Source organism: Drosophila rhopaloa, unplaced genomic scaffold (genome assembly GCF_018152115.1).
Source record: "Drosophila rhopaloa isolate 14029-0021.01 unplaced genomic scaffold, ASM1815211v1 contig_115, whole genome shotgun sequence".
Taxonomy (NCBI): domain Eukaryota; kingdom Metazoa; phylum Arthropoda; class Insecta; order Diptera; family Drosophilidae; genus Drosophila; species Drosophila rhopaloa.
Genome location: NW_025334990.1, coordinates 18,258,997 through 18,264,996, shown reverse-complemented (window position 1 = coordinate 18,264,996; position 6,000 = coordinate 18,258,997). Strand labels below are relative to the sequence as shown.

The window sequence follows — 6,000 nt, the reverse complement described above, 5'->3', positions numbered from 1 at the left end:
TTTAGAGGTATGCCACTTTGGAATCGGATTAAGTTTGGTTAAGTTATGGACTGTCGAAGTCCAATTTTGAGTCACTTTTTTAAAAGACATCGGAAACTTAGAAATAACTAACATGAAAATGGGTCAAAATTTTGACCAACGTATAATTGAAAACTTTGAATGCAGTTTTTTTGACAATCGAATCACAAGTCTTTAGAGGTATGCCACTTTGGAATCGGATTAAGTTTGGTTAAGTTATGGACTGTCGAAGTCCAATTTTGAGTCACTTTTTTAAAAGACATCGGAAACTTAGAAATAACTAACATGAAAATGGGTCAAAATTTTGACCAACGTATAATTGAAAACTTTGAATGCAGTTTTTTTGAGAATCGAATCACAAGTCTTTAGAGGTATGCCACTTTGGAATCGGCTTAAGTTTGGTCAAGTTATAGACTCTAGAAGTCCAATTTTGAGTCACTTTTTTAAAAGACATCGGAAACTTAGAAATAACTAACATGAAAATGGGTCAAAATTTTGACCAACGTATAATTGAAAACTTTGAATGCAGTTTTTTTGAGAATCGAATCACAAGTCTTTAGAGGTATGCCACTTTGGAATCGGCTTAAGTTTGGTCAAGTTATAGACTCTAGAAGTCCAATTTTGAGTCACTTTTTTAAAAGACATCGGAAACTTAGAAATAACTAACATGAAAATGGGTCAAAATTTTGACCAACGTATAATTGAAAACTTTGAATGCAGTTTTTTTGAGAATCGAATCACAAGTCTTTAGAAGTATGCCACTTTGGAATCGGATTAAGTTTCAAAAAAAGTATCAATTTAGAGAATCAAAATACAAGACTCTAAAAGTCCAATTGTGGGTAACCTTGTTACAACTTATCGAAACTGAGAAATAACTCACATGAAAATAGGCAGACCGAAGATATATACCTTTGCATTTCGATTTCGATACTTAAAAAGAATAAAGCATAGCCTAGTCATCGATGTGATTTCTGTCGGCTTCCGGTTTCCAAAAGTTATGCCAACTTTCTCCAGGCATATGTTTGCTCTCTATCGATTACAATTTGCATCCGTAATCGATTGCTGATTTACATTGATGTATTTGAAAGTTTGCCTGCGCTTTGATTGACCTCAGCCCTGCTCCTGTTAACGAAGCCTGTCAATCCATTATGCTCACCCCGTATGCGAAGCCCACTTAACCCCACAATGCCGACCGGGATTGTGCCTTGGGGCAGGGCAACATGCCACCGTCCCAGTGGCCATCAGGTGGAGAGCTGGTCCAAAGTGCGTCAAAACTAATGGCCACCGACAACAAAGTAAATGAAGCATGGCTCCCGGGGCCAGGACGAAACCAACAGGGCAGGCCAAAGAGGTCAGGACATGTGAGCGCCGTCAGCCATTGCCATTGCCATCCCATCCTCCTTTCTATTTCCCTCTCGACCCTCTCGTCCTGGTGTCCTTCTGTCCTGGCTGGTAATAGGCAAAATGAAAAATCTATAGAGTTAAATGAGTGAAAATCAGGAAAATGCATTAATGAATGAATGACAGCAGGCACTGTCAACAGCAGCAGCAGCATCCATCTGTCCACTTCCCGTCCTGCCAGTCGTCCTTTTTCCACATGGGAAGGAGCCGCAGGACTTTCACAGAGTACGTGAGCGTTTGATCGAATGTGTGTGCGTCCAGGGGGGAGTTACACTGGGATAAAGACTGTATACCAGATTTTGTATATGCATAATGTAGTAAGCAGAACAGCGATTTAATAAATATTTTATATGCTGTTTAAAATAGCATATCATGGATTATAAACAAACAATTTTGGTAACCTTGTTAATTGACTTAATCTAGTATTTTAACTTCGTATGCCCCAGGATAAAATGATTTATAATATATAATTATAGCTAATGATGCTCTAATTAAAACCTTATACATTATTTTTATATGCTTAATGTAGTAAGCAGAACAGCGATTTAATAAATATTTAAGATGTTTATAATAAACATCTTATGTATTACAAACTAACTTTGTTTTCACTCAATATAGTAGTAAAAGGTGCTACACTTCCTATGCCCCAAGATAAAATGATAGTTATTATATGTATAATATAATAGCCAGATTTCTCCCAGTGTCACTAGATGATGCCCTGGGCCCCCCTGTTAACCTGGATGGACAGGTCAGGCTGGAGCAGTGCTCCCTGCTGAGGCTGCCTCGTTGGATGTCTTATTTATGAATGCACACACGCGGGGGGTGGTGGGTGCATTTGGGATTGGGGATGGGTTGGCTATATGGCTATATAACTGAGGGACGGGGATCGGAGCTCGGTAATGCTGCTGGGCTTAGTGTGTTCTACAGCAGGTATGATAACCGACGTTCAACACGTACCCAACTGGTCCACGTCCGCTCATCCGGGTCCGTTGTGTTGGCATTCTTAATAGCCCGGCATCCAAACAGTTGCAGCTTCTCCAGCGGATGGGGCATGTGGTATGGGACATGGGGCATGGGGCATGGTGGGGTGCTTCTCCCCACTGACAGTTGATGCCCAGCAGTCACTTGTTAGCCTCGTAATGGTTCTGTTTTCGGGGAATACCAATCCTAGACTTCGCCTTGGATAACTGGGCAAGTTGCGGCAATGCTGCCTCCGAAAACCAATCGAGCATATTTCGAGTGCCTCCTGTTGTGCCCCAATCATTTATACCAACCTCGGTTTTCCAATTGCACATGCCCCATCACCTGACCCCTGCCCCTTGTGTGTACACTTACAAAATTGCCATTGTCGAAATCTTACGTTTGACAAGAGATATTGAAAACATATTATTAAATCTCTTTTGAGTCCTCCCAATTCGAAAAAAAAGGTAGAAAGTTAATGTGGTTTTCTTAAATCTTATATCTTTATATTTTAAACAAAATAATAAATATATATTCCTTTAAAATGTAAAATTTATAAAAGAAAGAATACTATTTAAAACAATAAGGCAACTTAAAGATAAAACTTATTTTTTTAAATAGTGATTAAAAGATCTTCTAATGATAAAATTGTTTACAACATTTTTTCACATAAATTTTATTTTTGTAAATTGTTAACATTTCATCAATAGTCAGCTAAATTATGTAAATAATTTTAAAAAGGCATAATAATTTGAAAATTGCTACCTCGAATAACCATAATCTTGGTAATTCATAAAACTCACAATGTCTGTTAATAGATACTCTCTTTATGAACTTGGCTTTATTATACCCGATTTGTAATGTCGTGTAAAAACTAATGGCCAATTTAAGTTAATAACATTTGTCGAGTGTAGAGCGCCTGCAGTGCAGCAAACATTTTTCGCCTATGAAAACGTTGTCGCATATTAACGTAATTAGTTCATGCGCCCCAAAGAACTTTGGCCCGGTCGACTGCAACTGCTGACCCTGCCTGTCCGCCCCCTTGACCACCTCACGCCCTTCCGCCCCATCCCCCTCCCCCTTCCCCTTTTCCGCCCCGAATGTGTTTGCGGTGTTTGGGAATTGTGGCCGGAATTATGATGTCCAGGACTCTGGCCATTAAGCCCTGCCCGATGAGCAGCCGTTGCGTGCGTGTTTTACATACGAATATGGCCAGCACCGACTGGCCGAAAACAGTACAGTGCGGGCCATGGCTGTTAATTGAAACGTGATTGTGTCCTGGGTTTGGGTTCGGTTGGTTTTCAGTTTTCGGGGGGTGGCTTAGACTGCGGACCGTCGCTTCCTTTTTTGACACTTGCAATTGCAATTGTCATGTGCCCCAGTCCACCACTTGGGCCAACAAAAATAGTTTCGCATTTAAATTTGCAGCAATATAATTTAGTTTATGCTTTTGGGCTTTGGGGAATTGAATTTGCACGCATGCACAATTGAATTTGAATGCAAAGTGGCTTCGATATCGAATGCATTATTAATTTACCAAATACGCACACACACGCAGAAGGAGACAGAAAGGGGAGACATACGCACGTCCAGATGTCCTTTAGTAGCCATCCTTGGCCGAAACCCCCCTCCCTCCCCCCACCCACTCTGCCTGGAAGCGGAAATATGTATTGGTTTTTCACTTTCGCAGAAACCCCCGACATTGATACTCGTCCGCCCGATGACGATGATACTGGCATGCGAGAAAGAGAATTTTAAATGTCCATTTAATGTGATTAAACCGGGGTCTTAGGGCATCAAGGCTGCTCCTGCATTTCCAATTTCTTATCGGCGCCTGCACTTGTGGTTCCCTAATTAGAGCCTTGCTGGGGAAAGGGTTCGGGTCATGCGATTATCGTAAGTCTCACAGAAGTGCAGGAGAAACCGTAATAGAATTGTGCGCATTAACGTATTAATCTGTGGTGTGGTTGGGCTTTGATTTGGCAGATTGGATGGTGGGCCTTCTTATTTGCTTTAGTTTTAGCAAATAAAGACTTGAATGAAATTATAGAATTACTTTTCAGACCAAGCTACTCAGAATATTATGTGTGCATGCCTAACTTAATTTAGGCTAACTAAGAGCTACCTATGACTTGCCAAATAACCAAATATCATTGATTCTTTTCCCCATTTGGTATAGATCCTAAATCATGAAATCTTAAATCTTCCACCTTAGGCCTGAGTATGCTTGAGTATGAGTATGCTTTAACAATTACTTGAACCAAGAAGGAGCTGGAAACCCATGTAATCGATAAGTTGAACACACCGCATAAACACACAGCTAGACTCTGCTTTTCCGGAGGAAAACCCAAGTAGATTGCACACCCTTTTCTCCGCCACACAAGACAGGGCCGTCATGAAATTGAGGCTATGTCATTTGTTTAGTTTGTTGCCTCAATTATTTAGCAACCGGGCAGACCGAACGCAACGGAATCGAGGCCTTTCGAGACAGGACACTCTATCCGCAAATACACGTGTGTGCGAGTGTCCTTGCGGTGTTTATGCAATTACATAAATTCTGTGTGACAATTTCGATTTGGATTTTCTTTTATTCAAATTATGCCTTCAAGTCCATCAGGGCCCAACACACTTGAGCTGTGCTATAAAATATTTATTGCCGGCAAATAAATCCCACACACTGACACGAGCAGACGTCGTTATGGTAATTAATTTCAATCCAACACGAGACCTGGCATAATCTTATTTATGCGACTTGTGTCTGGGCAGTGGGATTTGGCATTTCTGATTTAGCATTTAGCATTTACCATTTCGGATTTTGCACTTTTCATTTTTCGCATGTTTCTTGCTAATTGATGGGCCAAGAAAAAGGGATGTCAAAGTGTTCGCAATCTTTTCCCTTATTCGACCGCAACAAAATCAATTGCCTGTCCAGGGGCCTGGCCAATATTTGAGCTGCTGCTCATGCAAAATTTAATTTTAATTTCCAGTGAGCAAATGTGGCAAAAGTGAGAACAAGCCAATTTCCTTTCACAGCATTCTGGGTGTATACACATTTTAACCACTTGACTGCACTGCGGCTACGACTTGGGCTTAAATGCGGCCAGAAGTCAAACACTGGCTAAGTTTTCGGCCTTCCCCACCCATTTTCTTATACTAGTCTCCCCCAAATACTAGTGTGTTTCTGCCAATTGACATGCAGACCTGCCTGGCAGCCGTAAATCGGCATAAATAATTCATTATTGCCGCCTCGTTGCGCATAAATCAAGTCACTGGCCATGGCCGCACACAAGCAGCCAGCTCTAAACGCATTTAAAGAGCCAAAACGGAAAAAACACATGGCAAAATAAAAAAATACAAAAAATGTACTGGAGATGCCGGGGATTGAACCCGGGGCCTCTCACATGCAAAGCGAGCGCTCTACCACTGAGCTACATCCCCGATGTGAAACTGCTGGACCAAAATGCATTTTCCACTGGCGGCAAGGGATGTACAGGAATCAAAGGTGCAACAGGAAGAGAAGGATAAATGGGGTTGTTTAAGGACATCCCAGGTAGAAAAGAATACGTGTTCAGATCTAACAAAAATAAAAATCGATTTGAATGTACGACTACCAACACTTTT

The 6,000-nt window shown here is 41.1% G+C and overlaps 1 non-coding gene across 1 annotated transcript; it reads right to left on the bottom strand.

Moving 5' to 3' along the window:
- Positions 1-5,745: 5,745 nt before the first annotated feature.
- On the bottom strand, positions 5,746-5,817 carry Trnaa-ugc. Its single transcript has one exon. It is a non-coding gene; the product is annotated as a tRNA-Ala (tRNA).
- Between the last annotated feature and the right edge of the window lie 183 nt (positions 5,818-6,000).